Here is an 18,529-nt window from a genome sequence, read left to right as displayed (position 1 = left end):
TCCTCCCAAAGTTTTCACTATAACAAGAAGGTGAGAGAAAGGAGTATCCCTTAAGGCCATCTTGGGTTCAAAGAATATTTCTTATTTGATCGGACAGGCTGGAATGTGTGTGCATGCCAAGATGACAAGTCATAAAGAAGAAAAGGTGGTTAACTGGTATAATCAGGTCCCTTAAGAAGGGAATGGAAATGAAATCTAGAGGAATTCACATTACAAAAGAAAAGGAAAAAAGAGGTTAGAGTGGGAGAGAGCCAAAGCCTAAGAGACTCTTAAAAACTGAGAACCAAGTGAGGGTTGATGGGGGGTGGGAGGGAGGGGAGGGTGGGTGATGAGTATTGAAGAGGGCATTTTTTGGGATGAGCACTGGGTGTTGTATGGAAACCAATTTGACAATAAATTTCATTAAAAAATAAAAATAAATAAAAATAAAAATACATTAAAAAAAGAAAAGGAAACTTTTTTTTTTTAATTGTGGTGGAAGGAAAGGGAGTCAGGATGAGTCATGCAGATTCATGCAGATAAATATTTTCATTAGGGAAAAGAAAGAAAATGGAAAGAAATGTACTTTCTCTCCTAAGCTGGAAGATCTGCTGAAGGTACAGTGTGAGGAGACCAGGGATTTGAAAAAATGATAAGCCCTGGAATAGAGCTATATTCGTTTCCTATGGCTGCCATAACAAAATACCACAGACTTAATGGCTTAAGACAACAAAAATTTATTATCCTACATTTCCATAGGTCAGAAGTCCAAATGGGCCTGACTGGGCTAAAATCAAAGATGTCAGCAGGTCTGCACTCCTTTCTGGAACTTTTCCAGCTTCCAAAGGCCACCTGCATTCCTTGGCCTATGGTCTCATTCCTGTAGCTTCCAAGCCAACAACAGAGCATCACTCTGCCCCTGCTTCTGTTATCATATCTCTTTCTCTCTTATCTTCTGCCTCCCGCTTCCACTTTGAAGGGCCCTTGTGATTGCATTAGACACATGGGATAAGCCATGATAATCTTTCTATTTTAAAGTCATCTGATTAGCAACCTTAATTTCATAGGCAACCCTAATTCTCCTTTGGCAGGTAACCTAACACACCCACATTCTGGGTATTAGGACATGACATCTTTGGGAGGCCACTATTCTGCCTACCACAAGGGCCTAAGGAAACAAATTGGATACTAATGTAGGGACCCACCCAGCCCCATGGAGTTGGTCTAAAGATGATTTTAAACTGAAGATATTTGAGATGCAGTCAGTGGATGCTGAAAGAAGCCTTCTCGCAGCTTCCCTTATCTGACCAAAGACAAAATCTTCAGAAAGTAAAACAGCCATAAAGCCCCTCTCAAGGAAGGGGACCAAGCACTCCCACATGGATAAGAAATTGCATGAACAAACATTATCACAAATGGTCATACTTTCATTTGTTTCCCTAAAAACCCATTTGTCTTTCCTAAAAGTCCTTTGTTCTCCCATGGAAGCCCTTTCTCCTGCCCCCCCCAACCACGTGCCCCTATTAAGTTGGTATATAAACCCCACAAACCCCATCTTTTCTCCTTTAATCTATTGTCGGTTAACTTTCAGCTCCTTCCCCACCCCAATGGACCTAAATTGGTAGAGGGAACATTTGTCCTCCCGGTAGTAATAAGGGACCTAGAGAGAGACTGCACAGCAACACTAAGGACCCCTAAGAGTGGATTCTACAAATATAGCAGCATCAAAGCCACAAGTGGGCATGGCTTTCCCATTCACAAAGAATTCTCACTTATGAATTCCCATTAATAAAGATAGAGAAGTTAGAAGGTTGAATAAATTCTAGAATGTGGTTTTGCTAGGTGGATAAAGCAATAGAAAAATGGAGCAAGGAGTTGAGTGGGTGACGTGATTCATCAGAAGAAAGTGAAACCAGGGGGATGCCTGGATGGTTCAGTAGGTTAAGCGCCCAAATTTGGCTCAGGCCACGATCTTGCAGTCTGTGAGTCTGAGCCCTGTGTCAAGCTCTGTGCTGACAGCTCAAAAGCCTGGAGCCTGCTTCGAATTCTGTATCTCCGTCTCTCTCTGCTGGCACTCTGTTTGTCTTTCTCTCTCTCTCTCTCTCTCCCTCAAAAATAAATTTAAAAAAATTGAAAGAAAGAAAAGAAAGAAAGAAAGAAAGAAAGAAAGAAAGAAAGAAAGAAAGGGGAAGCCAGGAAAAGACAGGTAGAAAGGGAACCCATGGAGTCATCACTTGGAGACTGAGGAGTGGAAACAGGAGGATGAGATCACTGCACAGGAAATTGGCATTTAAGACTAGAATTCCAGGTTTTGACAAGGTTGCATGGTTTGGACATGACAATAGGATTATGGAGGTGGAAGGGAGGTTTTCTATCAGTTTAACATCTTAAAACAACACTCATTTATTATAGTTCTGGAGGTCAGGAATCTAGGGCAGCTAGGCTCGGCTCTGCTCTGTGTATCATGGGGACAAATCAAAGTGTCAGCCAGCTGGGCTCTTACCTGAAGGAAGGCTCTTATCTGAATAACCTGCTTCTAAGTTCACGTTGTTGGCAGAACCCAATTTTTTGCAGGACTGAAGTCCCTGTTTCCTTGCTGACTGTCAACCAGCGCCTCCAGGCTGCCCACATTCCTCCTTATGTGATTCCCTGCGTCTTCAAAGCAGGTCCTTCTCAAACACTGAATCTCTCAGACTTCCCCTTCTGCCTTTTAAAGGGCTGGTGTAATGAAATCAGGCCCATCTTGATAATCTCACCATTTAACGGTCAACTGATTTGGGACTGTAATTATAACTGCAAAATTCTAAATAAATAAATAAATAAATAAATAAATAAATAAATAAATAAATAACTGCAAAATTCCTCAGAGCCGTACCTAGATTCACATCTGGGTAAATAACCAGTGAATGAACTGGAATCTTGGGGTTTGGGGAAAAGAGGATCTTTAAAATTGTGCCTACCCTTGGGGAAGTTGATATCAAAGAGCACAAAAGCCAGGGTGGTGGGTTAATCATCAAAATAAACAGACTTTGCCAAGGTAGTGACCATCTTGGAGAGAAGGGAAATGCCAAAAACCAGTGGTCAAAGTCTTAAAATCATAGAGAAGACAGAAGGTGGCATTAATACAGAAAAAGACAGTGTGTGTGTGTGTGTGTGTGTGTGTGTGTGAGTAGCAGTGGGGGCCAGGGGGTGTTAAGAGCCCAGATGTGGAGCCATACTACCTTGGTTCATGTAATTTGTTTCATACAGCAGACTAGAGACCCAGTAAGAAATAATTCATTTGGGGGCGCCTGGGTGGCTCAGTCGGTTAAGCCACCAACTCTTGCTTTTGGCTCAGGTCATGATCTCATGGTTAGTGGTTTCAAGCCCCACTTCAGGCTCTATGCTGACAGCATGGAGCCTGCTTGGGATTCTCTCTTTCCCTCTCTCTCTCTGCCCCTCCCTCATTCTCCCCCCCCACCCCCACTCTCTCTCACACGCTTTCTCTTTCTCTCCCTCTCTCTCAAAATAAATGAACTTTAAAAAAAGAAAAGAAAGAAAGAAAAGAAATAATTCATTTGGTTATAAAGTTCACAGAGGTAGCCAAGCCCTAAAAAATGAGCACAGCAAGGAAAAAAAATATGATTAGGTACTGATAATTGACCTCCAGAGTCAGAAAGTGGGATAATAACATTTGTCCTGCAAAATAGGCTAAAAGGTTAAATGTTGAGAGTTCAACAAACTAAATTCCACATATCCATAAAATCTTTTAAGTAATCTTTTTAACTGAAATATAACATACATCCAAAATAAGTACAGAAAATCTCAGTAAACAGCTTTATGTATATTTACAAAGTGAAAACACCTGTGTTTCTGCAACCCCGATCAAATATATGTTTGTTATATGTCCATTATATCTCCATAGAAACAAACAAAAACCACATAAAACTCATGTATAATGATAAAAGTCAAAACAGTAGTTACCTTTGGAAGGGACAATGACTAGGGTGGAGCATGGAGACTTGGCAGTGTTGATAATGAACAAATGCATATACATATATATGTGTGTGTGTGTTTGATCTGGGTGGCAGATATACAAGTGTGTTCACTTTATAACTATACATTAAGCTGTTTACTTAGATGGTCTGTACTTATTCTGGATCTATGTTATACGTCAATTAAGAAGTTTACTTAAACAGGGGGTGCCTGGCTGGCTCAGTCAGAGGACCATGTGATTATATATATATATATATATATATATATATATATACACACACACATATATATATATATACACACATATATATACATATATATGTGTGTATATATATACATATTTCTTAATGTTTATTTATTTTTGAGAGAGAGAGAGAGAGTGTGAGTGGGGAGGGGCAGAGAGAGTGGGAGACACAATATCCGAAGCAGTCTCCAGGCTCCAAGTTGTCAGCACAGAGCCTGATGGGGGGCTAGAACTCGTGAAACATGAGATCATGACCTAAGCCAAAGTCAGACACTCAATCAACTGAGCCACCCAGGTGCCCCAAGGAACGTGTGATTCTTGACCTTGGGGTTATAAGTTCAAGCCTCATGTTGGGTATTTATTTTTAAATAAGAAAAAGTTTAAACAAAAGACTTCATGGATATGTGTTATGAGGAAAAGAAGGATGGGGAAATGCCAGGTTAAAACAAGTGAATTAAGTAGGCTTCATCATTACTGAACAGCATTTATTCATGGAACCTATCCCCCAAGAAGCATCTCAAAGGCTGTATTCTTGGTAACATACTAACAGAAATGTGACAGAATCTTCTGGAACCAAACTGTGGAAGCCTTGAGAGCCAAACTAAGGAGTTTAAACTTATCTTGAGAGTGAGAAACTAATGAAATTTTAGTGTAGATGGATGACATTGTCAAAGTAGTGTTTTCAAAAGATTAATCTGTTCACATACAGAATGGATGATGGGGTGTGAGAAGGCAGAGATCAGTCTGAAAATGAAAAAAAAAAAAAGACTGTACTAGAGCAATGGTGGAAAAATTTTTGAGGAAAGGGGCGTGAAAGAAACATTGCAAAGGAGGAGTTTATAGCACCTGGTAACTGGTGGAACATTGAAGGTAAAAGACAAAAGAGCTGGAACTGACTTCAAGATCTCACACCTGAGAAGCTGAAAACCTCATGGTGTTGTTAATGGAAATGATGAGAAAGTAATGTATCTGTCCTCAGTGTGTGTTCTAAATATTGCCTCTCTCTGGCCTTGAACACAACAGATAATTGATAAAACTTGATTGACTGAATAACAAAAGTGGGTTTATCTTATGCAATTCAGGGGCCTATCCACCCTTACCTGACTTTGCCATGTTGTTAAAATGGAAGAGGGTTTCATCAATGACTGATCTCTTTCATATGATACATTACTGACTACTATAAACACTTCATTGTCTACAGAGATAAGAGTTCATTCTTGGAAACGAATGAAGTTAAAGTCTAATGGGCATTAAATGACACATGGTTTATTATACAATGTGTTAGAGTTTTTTCACATCTGACTGTCATGTTTAATATTATAATGGATGATGTCAATAAAGCCAAACACTTATAACTTCACCCAGAACCCATATTAGACCCAAGAAACGTACATTCAATATTCTATGTGTGACAAAGCCATAAGTCAATCTAGATGTACCCATGTTTTATCTCCTCTTTAGAGTTTTTGCTATTTGATACTTGGGTGCCTCAATTTCTTTCCATAAATTAGAGGTGATAATATCCATGCTACAGGGTTGAATAAAGATAAAATAAAATAATGTGGGGATGCCTGGGTGGCTCAGTTGGTTAAATGTCTGACTTTGGCTCAAGTTATGATCTCACAGTTCATGGGTTCAAGCCCCATGTCGGGCTCTATGCTGACAGCTCAGAGCTTGGAGCCTGCTTTGGATTCTGTGTCTCACTCTCTCTCTGCCCCTCCCCCACTCCCTCTCTGTCTCTCTCTCTCAAAACTAAGTAAACATTAAAAAATTTTTAATAAAAAATAAAAATAAAAATAAAACAATGTGCATTTGGAAAACATAAGGTAACCTCGATGTTTACTTAATGCCAATAATAACTTACTGATTAATACTTATTGAGAACTTGCTACTTGCCAGGCAGTATTCTAAGTGCCTTTAAGTTTTGTGAGGTTTTTAAAAAACTTTGTCAATCTTTACAACAATGCCCTTAGGTGGATTCTACTAATATCTCTATCTTGTAGATGATAAAACTGAAGCATAGTGAGAGTAAGGAATTTGCCCAAGGTGATACAGCTAGAAGACAATTTATGCTCGCATTATGTCTCTTTACCTTAGTGCTGATATAAGAAACAATGACACCACTATTTCCTGTAAAAACTGTTCAGAAAAAAAAATTTTTTTTTTGGAGAAAGAAGGCAGAATGAATTTGCTCACCCTTCAAAATCCCCCTCCGCCACACATACCAAAGTAAAAGAAGAAAAATAGGAAAGTCTAGGCAGTGGTGAATCCAAGATAGGAAACTCCATGAAAGAAACCCCAAATGATAAGAATTTTACTAAAGCCTGCAGGTTGAGGGACTTGGGGCTGGAAGCAGGTAATGGTGGTAAGGAGTTTGGCTAAGTAAAAGGAACTCAAACCACACAAAGCAGGGGACTGGAGTCAGGCTCACTTTTTGAAGCCTCAGGCAGGGATGCTGCTGCCCACGTATAAAAGGGTAGAGGTGGTGAGAGACAATGCTGTTCAACTCTGCCTAGGGATGCGTGGCTGTATGGTGTGGATGGGGATATTGAGGCAGAGACACAGCACATTTGCAGGGGAACCTCCCCAAGCTGCCATCTTGCATCCCTAGTGCCTCTAGAGGTCTATGTGGATGGGGATATTGAGGCAGAGACACAGCACATTTGCAGGGGAACCTCCCCAAGCTGCCATCTTGCATACCTAGTGCCTCTAGAGGTCTATGTGCCTCCTCTCTGTAAAGAGGGCAGTGGGCACTGAGAGCCACTGGGGTGGACCTTTAGCTATGAAGTGCCTGGTCTCACCAGCTGCCTTTGGGAAGGTCTTCAACACTGCTGGATAAACTCGGGCACCTCCACGGCTCCCTGCTCAGTAACAAGACTTCCCAAATTAGATTCCTCCACAATGAAAGTGTGAGTGACTCAAGCCACCATCCTGGCCTTCCCAACCTCAGCAGTGTATAAGACTGATAATGAATTAAATCATGTTAATCCTGAAAAAAAGGCACTACTAAGCTCTGGCTAGGGATGTAGCCTATGGGCTGCTCCATTTCTAGTACACTCTTATGGGCCTTCTTACACGTCTCTTAGCCCTTACATATTTTCCACATCTTTATCTCTCTGTGTTGGATCTTGCATAATTTCTTCAGATATGTCTTCCAGATGTCTAATTCTCTATACAGTTGTATTTATCTTCCATCCAAATTCTTAATTTCAATGATTAGGGACACTTTTCATTTCTTTTTTTTTTTTAATTATTTTTTTTAATGTTTATTTATTTTTGAGACAGAGAGAGACAGAGCATGAGCAGGGGAGGGGCAGAGAGAGAGGGAGACACAGAATCGGAAACAGGCTCCAGGCTCTGAGCCATCAGCACAGAGCCTGACGCGGGGCTTGAACTCACGAACCGTGAGATCATGACCTGAGCCGAAGTCGGACACTTAACCGACTGAGCCACCCAGGCGCCCCTCATTTCTAAAAGTAGTATGTTGTTCTTCAAACTGGCTAATTATTTCATAGTCTCCTATTCTTGTTCATGTTTTCAGTATCTTTTTTTTTTTTTACATTTTAAAATACTTCAAAGAGAATTATTTTTCATTTCAATTCTGATAATTATAATATCTTAAGTCTTTATGGTTCTGGTTCTATTCTCCATGGCTTGCTTGATGTTTGTTTTGTAATTTTTTAAGTTTTTTGGGCAACCTATATGAAAGAATTCTTTGAGCCCTGGAAAAGTCTGAATTTCCTTCTCTCAGACACCTGGGGATTTTACCCATCCTCATAGCCTTTGAATTATAGGCTTGTGTTTTTGGATCATGCAAAGAATGTACATTCAGGTCCCAAACTACATAAGATTGGGCCAGTGGCTACAAATTCTCAGGGGAGGTTTTTTTTTCCTTCTTTTTAAAATATCCGTTCATAGTGTATGCCAAGATAGCAATGTTGTCTTGTGGTTGGCAGAGTGGGTTTCCTTTCTAGTTTGCCCTATCTGAGGGTATACCTCTCCTGGGTCTAGGTGTTACATTTCCATTTTATGTGAACTCAAGGCTTTGACCCCATCCTTTTTGTGTGATGCAGCTCAGATCAAAACGACCACTGTAGATCTCAGATACCCAATGAGTTAGCTTACTTGCTTGGCCTTTGTTCCATTACTGATCTTAGTGAACTCACTTAATCATGTAAAAGTGGGTTTTAATATTTAATCAAATATTTTTATATATTATGTAGCTGGGTAGTTTCAGGGTCTCAAATGCTGAAATAGTGCTGAAAATACAAGTCCTCAAATATCTCCATCATCTTTTTCATTTTTTCATGGAAAATGGAAAATTACAACATTTCACAAGTTAGAAAGAGATATGCTGAGCCTCAATGTAGATATCGGCAACTAGTGGCCAATCTTCATTTCATTCATATTCTCCTTTTCTCCCCCTTTCCCACAAATTATTTTGAAACAAATTTCAGATAGCAAATAATTTTATTCATAAGTATTTTCATACGTATTTCATAAATATTTTCATAATGTGCCCCCCAACCCCGAACACACAGAGTATGTTTGGAAATGTCCAGTAGTCTTTTTGTGGTCATGATATCTGAGAGTTGCCATTGTCACACAATGATCATAAGCCAAGGATGGAAAACATCCTGTAAAATAAGCAACAGTGTCACATCCAAGAAATCATTGCCAAATCCAATGTCATAATGATTTTCACCTGTTTTCTTCTAAGGTTTTACACTTTTAGCTCTCAACATTAGGTCTTTGATCCATTTTGAGTGTTTTCTGTTTATGGTATAAGGAAAAGATCCAACTTCATTCTTTTGCATGTAGATATGCAATTTTCCCAATACCATTTCTTGAAAAGATTATCCTTTTCCTATTAAATTGTCTTTGTACCCCTGTTGAAAATCAGTTGACCATATATGCATGGGTTTATTTTGGGACTCTTTATTCTATTCCATTGGTCTATATGTCTGTCCTTACACTCATGATTATAGGAGCTTTGTAGTGTGTTTTGGAATCACAAAGTGTGAGACTTCTAAACTTGCTCTTCATTTCCAAGATTACTTTGGCTATCCAGGGTCCCTTAAGATTCAGATGCATTTCAGGATGGGTTTTTTCTACTTCTGAAAAAAATGCCATTGGGATTTTGATAATGATTACACTCAATCTGTAAATAATTTTAGGTAGCACTGTCATCTTAACAATATTAAATATTCCAATCCATGGGCACAGGATATCTTTCCATTTGTTTATGTTTTCTTCAATTTCTTTCAGCAATCTTTTGCAGTTACCAGTGTATAAGTCTTTCACCTTCTTAGTTAATTTTATTCCTAAGTATTTTATTGTTCTTATACTATTGTAAATGAAATTGTTTTCTTAATTTTCTTTTCAGATTGCTTATTGCCGCAGTACAGGAAAGCAAGTGATTTCTGCATGTTGATTTTGTAGCCTGCAACTTTGCTGAATTTGCCTATCAGCTCTAACAATTTTTTGTGTGTGTGGAATCTTTTGGGTTTCCTATGTATAAGATCATATACCATCTGTGAACAGAGATAATTTTACTTCCTTTCCAATTGGGATGCTTTTCTTTTTCTTGCCTAATTGCTCTGGCTAAAATGTTGAATAGATGTGGGAAAAGCAGGCATCTTTGTCTTGTTCCTGATTTTAGGGGAAAAGTCTTCAGTCTTTCACCACTGACTATGATGTTAGCTATGAATTTTTCATATATGGCCTCTATCATGTTGAGGAAGTTTCCTTCTATTCCCAGTTTATTGAGTGATTTTTTTTATCATAAAAGCATGTTAATTTTGTGAAATATCTTTTCTGCAAATATGTTTGCTATATGAGATGATCACACAGTTCTTTGTTTGTTTGATTGTTCTAATAATGTGGTATAGTACATTGATTGTTTTTCATGTGTTGAACCATCTTCACATTCCATGGTTAAATCCCACCTGGTCATGGTTTATAATCCTTTTAATAAGTTTTGAATTTGATGTGCTATTATTAAGTTAAGAATTTTTGTGTCTATATTCACAAAGGATAATAGTCTATAGTTCTTTCTTTCTATTGTGTCCGTGTGTGGCTTTGGTACCAGGGAATGCTGACTCCACAGAGTGACTTAGGAAGTGTTCCCTTCTCTTCAATTTTTTAGAAGAGTTTGAAAAGGATTTGTGTTAGTTCTGAAAAGATTTGGTAGAATCTATCTGTAAGCTAATTGGTCCATTGTTTTTCTTTGTTGGGAGGTTTTTACTACCAATTCCATCTCCTTGCTGGTTGTAGATCTATTCAACTTTTCTTTTTTTTTTTTTTAAGATTTTAAGTAGTCTCTACACCCAACATGAAGCATGAAGTCACAACCCAGAGATCAAGAATCACACACTCCACCAACTAAGCCAGCCAGGAGCCCCTCAGCTCTTCTATTTCCTCATGAGTTGGTTTGGCTGATTATATGTTTCTGGGAATTTGTCCCTCTTATCTAAGTTATCTGATTTGTTGTTGGACAATTGTTCATCGTTTTCTTTTATAATATGTTTTATTTCTATAAAATCAGTAGCAATGTCCCAACTGACGTTAATAATTCGAGTCTTCTCTCTTTTTCCTTGGTCAATCTAGCTAAAGGTTTGTTTGTTTTATACTTATAAATATACCTATAAAACTTGTTTTAGTACTTAGTCCATGACTTTATAACTGCTTAGTTAAATATTTGCCTTAAAAGAGTGTGAACTACATTTTAAGGCCAGTTTCTAGCTTTATAAGAGATACTCAACAAATTCATTGTTAAATGAACAAAAGAGGTAAGTTTAAAGGAGTGTACAAAAAGAAATGTATACAAATCATGTGCAAAGGAGGCATGGGGTGGCTTGAGGTAAATGTGCAAAGTTGGCCCTTCTATACTGAACACAGTACAATTTCCTTAACAGCATGAGTTTTTTTATTGTTGTTATTATTTAAACAACAGCCAATGAGGTGGACTTCTATTATTAAAGCCTGGTTCCTACAGAGTTCTTCCTCACTTCTCTTTAATGTCTAAATTTCTTTATCATGAGCCAGCAAATAAAACCCCAATCTTAACAGGAAATACTGACTCTCTCTCTTTGTACTCCTGCCTTAGCTAAACTCAATGACTCTTGATGTTTTTGTTTATCTTCAATTTAAGCTCCGCCTCCAGTGTTCCATAAAACCTTGCATACAGGCATTGCAATTAAGCTATTGAGTTTATTTACAAAGTTAGAAGGGCATTCGGTTAATTGTAAGATTCCTTTCAACTCCACCAGTCAGTGATTCTGCCGGAGATGAGTTATTCAGCTTGCTGAGTTTAAAATGCCACTGAAATGCTCACTAGCAGTGGGTTTCAAATTGTGGTCTGACAATCCTAGGATACCACAGAGAGGCTTCAGGAACTCCACAAACCATTTATGTAAATGTTGTTTTTAAAATATTTTAGCCATTTAGAGAAAATATTTGCAAATCATCTTTCTGATAACTTGTATCCATAGCATGGATTTTTTCTTCCCACATAAATAAATACATAACATGCATACATTTTCATTCCATTCTTTAGTGAAACTAAAAATGTAAATGGGGAACCTAAGTATCTGACCATTGTTTTTGGCTCAGGTCATGAACTCACCATTTGTGAGATCCAGCCCACTGTTGGGCTCTGTGCTAACAGCATGCAGCCTACTTGGGATTCTCTCTGTCCCTCTCTCTCTTTGCCCCTTCCCTGCTCTCTCTCTCAAAATAAATAAACATTTTTTTAAATGTAAATACTGCATATGTCTTTTTTTAAAACACGTGTACTATAGAACAACTTGTATCCAGAATTTATAACACAACTCAATATCAAAAAATTAACCGAGTTTTAAAAATAGGCAAAAGAGGGGCGCCTGGGTGGCGCAGTCGGTTAAGCGTCCGACTTCAGCCAGGTCACGATCTCGCGGTCTGGGAGTTCGAGCCCCGCGTCAGGCTCTGGGCTGATGGTTCAGAGCCTGGAGCCTGTTTCCGATTCTGTGTCTCCCTCTCTCTCTGCCCCTCCCCCATTCATGCTCTGTCTCTCTCTGTCCCAAAAATAAATAAACGTTGAAAAAAAAATTTTTTTTTAAATAAAAAGAAATAAAAATAAACAGAAACGACACAAAGCATTAACATCAGAAAGGAAAGTGTGAACATTACTACAGAACCCATGGATATTATGTAAATAATAAAAGATACTTTAAACAACTCTCTGCCCACAATTTGATAATCTAAATGAAATGGACAAATTCCATAAAAGACACAATCTACCAAAACTTACCCAAGAAGAAATAGACAATCTCAACAGGCCTATATCTTTAGAGACACTGAATCAATAACTAATAATTTTCAAAAGCAGAAAACCCCAGGCCCAGGTGGGTTCATTGGGTAATTGCACAAAACATTTAAGGAGAAAATATACCCATTCCCTACAATCTCTTTCAGAAGATAGAAGCCAAGAGAATAGAACTGACCCTTGACCTTCAAACATGGGTTTGAACTGCAGGGGTCCACTTGTACATGAATTTTTTTTCAATAAATACAGTATTATAAGTGTACTTTTCTTTATGATTTTCTTAATATTTTCTTCTCTAGCTTACTTTATTGTAAGAATACAATATATAATGTTATCAGTAAGGCTTCTAGTCAACAGTAGGCTATAAACAGCCTTAAAAGTAAGTTTTTTTAATTTATTTTTTATTTAAAAAAATTTTTTTAATGTTTATTTATTTTTGAGAGACAGATTATGAGCGGGAGAAGGGCAGAGAGACAGGGAGACACAGAATCTGAAGCAGGCTCCAGGCTCTGAGCTGTCAGCACAGAGCCCGATGTTGGGCTTGAACCCACAAACCGTGAGATCATGACCTGAGCCGAAGTTGGACGCTTAACCGACTGAGCCACCCAGGCACCCCCAGTAATTAAGTTTTTTAAGCAGTCAAAAGTTATACGTAGATTTTCAACTGTGCAGTGAGTTGGTGCCCATAGCCTGCACATTGTTCAAGGGTCGACTGTCCTTCCAAACTCAGTCTATGAGGCCAACATTACCCTAACACCAAAACCAGACAAAGATATTACAGGAAAAGAAAATAAAACATTACAAGAAAATACAAAACAAGGAAAAAGACCAATATGTCTCATGAATATAGAGGCAAACATCTTCAACAAAATATTAACTGAATCTAACAATGTATAAAAAGAATTATACACATTTGGATCACGTAATATACATATGATCCAAAAACAAAACAAAACAAAACTTACTACAAGTCTATAGTAATCAGGACACTGGTAGTGGAGAAAAAAATAGTCAAATAAATTGTTCATGGAACAGAACAGAGAGTCCAGAAAGAGACCCATACAGTCAACTTATCTTTGACAAAAGAGCAGCAGCAGTACAAGGGAGCAAAACTAGTCTTCAACAAATGGTGCAAGAACAAATGGACATCAACATGCAAAAAAATGAATCTAGACACAGACCTACACTCTTCACAAAAATCAACTCAAAATGGATAATAGACCTAAACAGAAAGGACAAAACTAAAAAACTCTTGGAAGATAACATAGGAGAAAATGTAGGTGACCATCAGTATGGTGATGACTTTCTAGACATAACACCAAAAACATGACCCATGAAAGAAATCACTGATAAGTTGGACTCTATTAAACATTAAAAAAACGTCTATTCTGCAAAAGATACTGTGAAGGGAATGAGAAGACAGGCCACAGACTGGGAGAAAATATTTGCAAAAGATCTGAAAAAGCATCAGAATATACAAAAAACTCTTAAAACTCAACAATAAGAAAATAACCTAATTAGAAAATGGGCCACAGATCTAACATCTCACAAAAGATATACAGATAGCAAATAAGCCTATGAAAAGATGCTCCACGTCATATGTCATTATGGAATTGCAAATTAAAACAATAATAAGATACCACCACACACCTGTTAGAAAAGCCAAAATTTAAAATACAGATGACACCAAATTGTCTCTGGTGAGAATGCAAATACACATAACCACTTTGGAAGACAGTTTGGTGGTTTCCCACAAAACTAAACATCCTCAGGGTGCCTGGGTGGCTCAGTTGGTTAAGCATCCAATTTTGGCTCAGGTCATAATCTCATGGTTTGTGAGTGTAAGCCCCATGTTGGGCTCTGTGTTGAGTTCTGTGCTGACAGCTGGGAGCCTGGAGCCTGCTTTGGATTCTGTGTCTCCCTCTCTCTCTGCCCTTCCCCCACTCATGCTCTGTCTCTGTCTCTCAAAAATGAACAAACATTAAAAAAAATTTTTTTAAAAGAAAAGTAAATATCCTCTTGCTACAGGATCCAGTAATCGTGTTCATTTACCTAAATGAGTTGAAAACTTAGGTCCTCACAAAAATCTGAACACGGATATTTATAGCAGCTCTATTCATAATGCCTAAACTTAGAAGCATCCCCCAAAATGTCCCTCAGTAGGTTAATAGATAAATAAACTGTGGTACATCCAGATAATGGCATATTATTTGGCACTAAAAAGAAATGAGCTATAAGGGTGACTGGGTAGCTCTGTTGGTTAAGCATTCGACTCTTGGTTCAGGCTCAGGTCATGATCTCACTGTGGGTTCAAGCCCCATATCAGGCTCCATGCTGACAGTGCAGAGCCTACTTAGGACTCTCTCTCTCTCTCCCTCTCTCTTTGCCCCTCCCCCACTCATTAATTCTCTCTCTCTCTCTCTCTCTCTCTCTCTCTCTCAAAAATAAATACACTTAAAAGAAAGAGAGAGAGAGAAAGAAAGAAAGAAAGAAAGAAAGCAAGCAAGCTACCAAGCCATGGAAAGACATGGAGGAAACTTAAATGCCTATTAAAAGAAGCCAATCTGATTCCAAATATATGACATTCAGCAAAAGGCAAAACTGTGCAGACAGTTAAAAGATCAGTGGTTGGAAAGGTAGGAGGTAGGAAAGAGTGAAGGATAAACAGTTAAGTTACAGAGGATTTTTAGGGCAAGGAAACTATTCTATATGATACTATAATAGTAGATACACATCACTGTATACTTGTCAAAATCCATAGAACTTTCAACAGTGGGAGTGAACCCTAATATAAACTGAGGACTTTGGGTGATAAGTGATAATGCTGTGCCAAGGTATGTTCATCACTTGTAAGAAATGTACCACTCTTTTTTTTTTTAATGTTTATTTATTTTTGAGAGAGACAGAACAGAGTGTGAGCAGGGGAGGGGCAGAGAGGGAGACACAGAATCTGAAGCAGGCTCCAGGCTCTGAGCTGTCAGCACAGAGCCTGATGTGGGGCTCAAACTCAAGAACTGCGAAGTCATGACCAGAGCTGAAGTCAGATGCTTAACTGACTGAGCCACCCAGGCGCCCCAGAAATGTACCACTCTTAATCGGTATATTGGTAGTGTGGGAGGCTGTGCATGTGTGGGGGCAGAGGTTATGTGGGAACTCTCTGCATTCTCCATCCCATTTTGCTGTGAATCTAAAACTGCTCCAAAGAAATAGAGCCTATTCAAAGGGAAAGGAAGACATACAAGCATTTAATGAAGAGACATGTAGAGGTAAACAATAACACTAAAACGAGTATGACGCAGAAATCATGCAGCAAGACTGCCAGGCTTTAGCTACCCGTCTTGCTCATCATGGTTTGCGACCTTGGCCAAATTCTTGCTTTCCTTATCTGTCAAAAAAAAAGGACATTTATCTCCTAAGTTGCTGGGAGGAAACAATGAGTTAAACCATGAAGTGTGTGGCAGTTAGTAAGTATACAATAAATGTTAGCTATTATTAATATTAAAAGAACAAAATATCAACACAATATTTTATAAAGTCTATCATGCCAGGAGATGTATCTGTCTGCTGAGGGGGGAAATGTTTAAATTTTCTCAATATAAGACAAGTATGGGCCCTAAGATATGACTGAAAATAGCGTACAGGAGCACCTGGGTGGCTCAGTTGGTTAAGCGTCAGACACTTGGTTTTGGCTCAGGTCATGATATCATGACTTGTGAGTTTGAGCCCTGCATCAGGCTCTGTGCTGACAGCATGGAGGCCTGCTTGGGATTCTCTGTCTCCCTCGCTCTCTGCCCTTCCCCCACTCACTCTCTGTATCTCTCTCTCAAAATAAATAAATAAACATTTAAAAAAAGAAAATAGCATATAATGACAAAATATGATTTATAGACCAGATAATCTCTTTTGATATACTTAATTAAACAAAGCTATTTGGTGATATTGTTATAGTTTTAAGTAGAGTCATCCTTAAAATATGGAGAAATACCATATATAACTATAAGCTTCAGGTTGAGGAGATATAAGACTGAAAATTGAGGGAGATAAAGATTACTGCATAACATGAGGCAAAATGAGATTTTTGCAAATAAGATGTCAAACATACTTGGATGTTTGGCAGGACATATCTGCCACATGACCCATTCTTTCTTTTTGAAATTGAGTAATGCATTTTGTATACCCAATGTTAGACTGCATTAAAATCTATTATTCTGATTTTTTAGTTTCTTCTGGTATTTTTTTCTAGAATTTCAGAAGGTACAAAAAAGGAAACAAGAGAGGCCACAAGAAAGTTACAACAGACAGGGCAGTCAGACAGCTCAGAATCCACAATAGACCAGGGGTTCTTATATCTTGACCTGCATCAGAATCACCTGGAAGCTAACAAGAATCACAGAGTCCCAGCTTCTTTGAAGCAGGAAGAGGCCTAGGCCTTTGTAGTTTTACCCAATTCCCCAGGTGATTGTGATAGGGACCCAAGTTTGATCTAGACCTTGTGACCTCTCCCTTGCTACTCAGGGACCAGAGAGAAGTGGCAGGAGTTATCACCTGGAAAGCTGGTTAGAACTGCAGAGTTTTGTGCTCCACCCTAGATCTACAGGGTTAGAATCTGCATTTTTATCAAGATCCTTAGGTGATTTATACGCACATTAAGGATTGAGAAGAACTGGTTCTCAACCTGTCTGCACTTTGGAATCTCCTGGAATAAAACTCTCCTTGTTTTCCCTTTTCTCTTTCACTACCACCCAAATTCCTTAACCCTCAGAGGGTAGTTTCCACTTAAATGTCACTTTCATGAAACTGGTGTTCAGCCAAGTACCAATACAGTGAGATTCCATTCATAACCAATGAAAATTTGATTTAAGAGATTGTATAGCAGGTTATTCAAGAACTAGAGAGGTGAGGGGCGCCTGGGTGGCGCAGTCGGTTAAGCGTCCGACTTCAGCCAGGTCACGATCTCACGGTCCGTGAGTTCGAGCCCCGCGTCAGGCTCTGGGCTGATGGCTCAGAGCCTGGAGCCTGTTTCCGATTCTGTGTCTCCCTCTCTCTCTGCCCCTCCCCCGTTCATGCTCTGTCTCTCTCTGTCCCAAAAATAAATAAACGTTGAAAAAAAAATTTTGAAGAAAAAAAAAAAAAAGAACTAGAGAGGTGAGAACAGAAGGAGGGATGGAACTGACTAGAAGATGAAGCCTAAGAAACAAGGTTTTCTTTAAATTTGAGGAAGAAGAGTAACTAAATGTTATTGATGGTATCAAAATAAAATTTGATATCATCGGCACAAGGATCATGTCTACAGATGACTCTGAGATACCTATTCTCTATTTTCACACAAGAAAGTCTTAAAATAGCGCTGGACCAAAGGTTTTAGTTCCAAACCTGAAGAGGTTTGGTTCCAAACCCTCTAAATACAATGATTTCCTTGTAATCACTTTGCAAATCTTCTCTTTCCTCTTCTCTATTTCTCTAGTTTTCTTCTTCTTCAAGTAAGAAAGAATTTTGTTTCTTCTAAAAAAGCCCACATCCCCCACCTAGAAAAGAATTTAAGCAAAGCAGTCCCCTGCTGCAAGAATAACAGGTATGTAAAATTGACTTTATTTGGTTAGCGTAGCATTTGGACAGAGAGAATGATTTTGCTACAGATGTTCAACAGTCAACAGCCTGGGCATAAATTTGCTCACCCACAGCTGCCATATGGGTCCAGGTGTTTGTAAAAGTTTCGTACATATTCAGTGTATTTTGGGTTTTGCATCATTTGGCCTCGCTTGGCTAAGCAAGAAAGCATCATTTTATTTTATGTGTTCTGTTGCCTACAGATAAAGGGGGTAGTTGACAGTGCTTTGAAGGAATAAAGGGCTTCGGTTGCTTTTTGTAAAAGGGGATTCATTACTCACTCCATCAGAGGGATTCGTTGCATTGTTTTAGAGGCATTGGCTGTGAGGATTAGGATGCTAACAGGAGTACTTGATTTCAGAATCAGAGGAGTGGGTTCTGCATGGAAATAGACTTGAAATCCAGGCCCTAAGCTGCTA

The 18,529-nt window shown here is 38.6% G+C and overlaps 1 protein-coding gene across 5 annotated transcripts in view; it reads right to left on the bottom strand.

Annotated features, from left to right (window-relative positions):
- The window catches only part of ABCG2 (ATP binding cassette subfamily G member 2), a 130,553-nt gene that overhangs the window by 72,798 nt on the left and 39,226 nt on the right, over positions 1-18,529 (bottom strand). The gene's annotated exons all lie outside the window — the stretch shown is intronic.

Source organism: Felis catus, chromosome B1 (assembly GCF_018350175.1).
Source record: "Felis catus isolate Fca126 chromosome B1, F.catus_Fca126_mat1.0, whole genome shotgun sequence".
NCBI classification, from domain to species: Eukaryota; Metazoa; Chordata; class Mammalia; order Carnivora; family Felidae; genus Felis; species Felis catus.
Note: the sequence above shows the minus strand (reverse complement) of the source record. Positions and strands in the feature narration are given on the sequence as shown.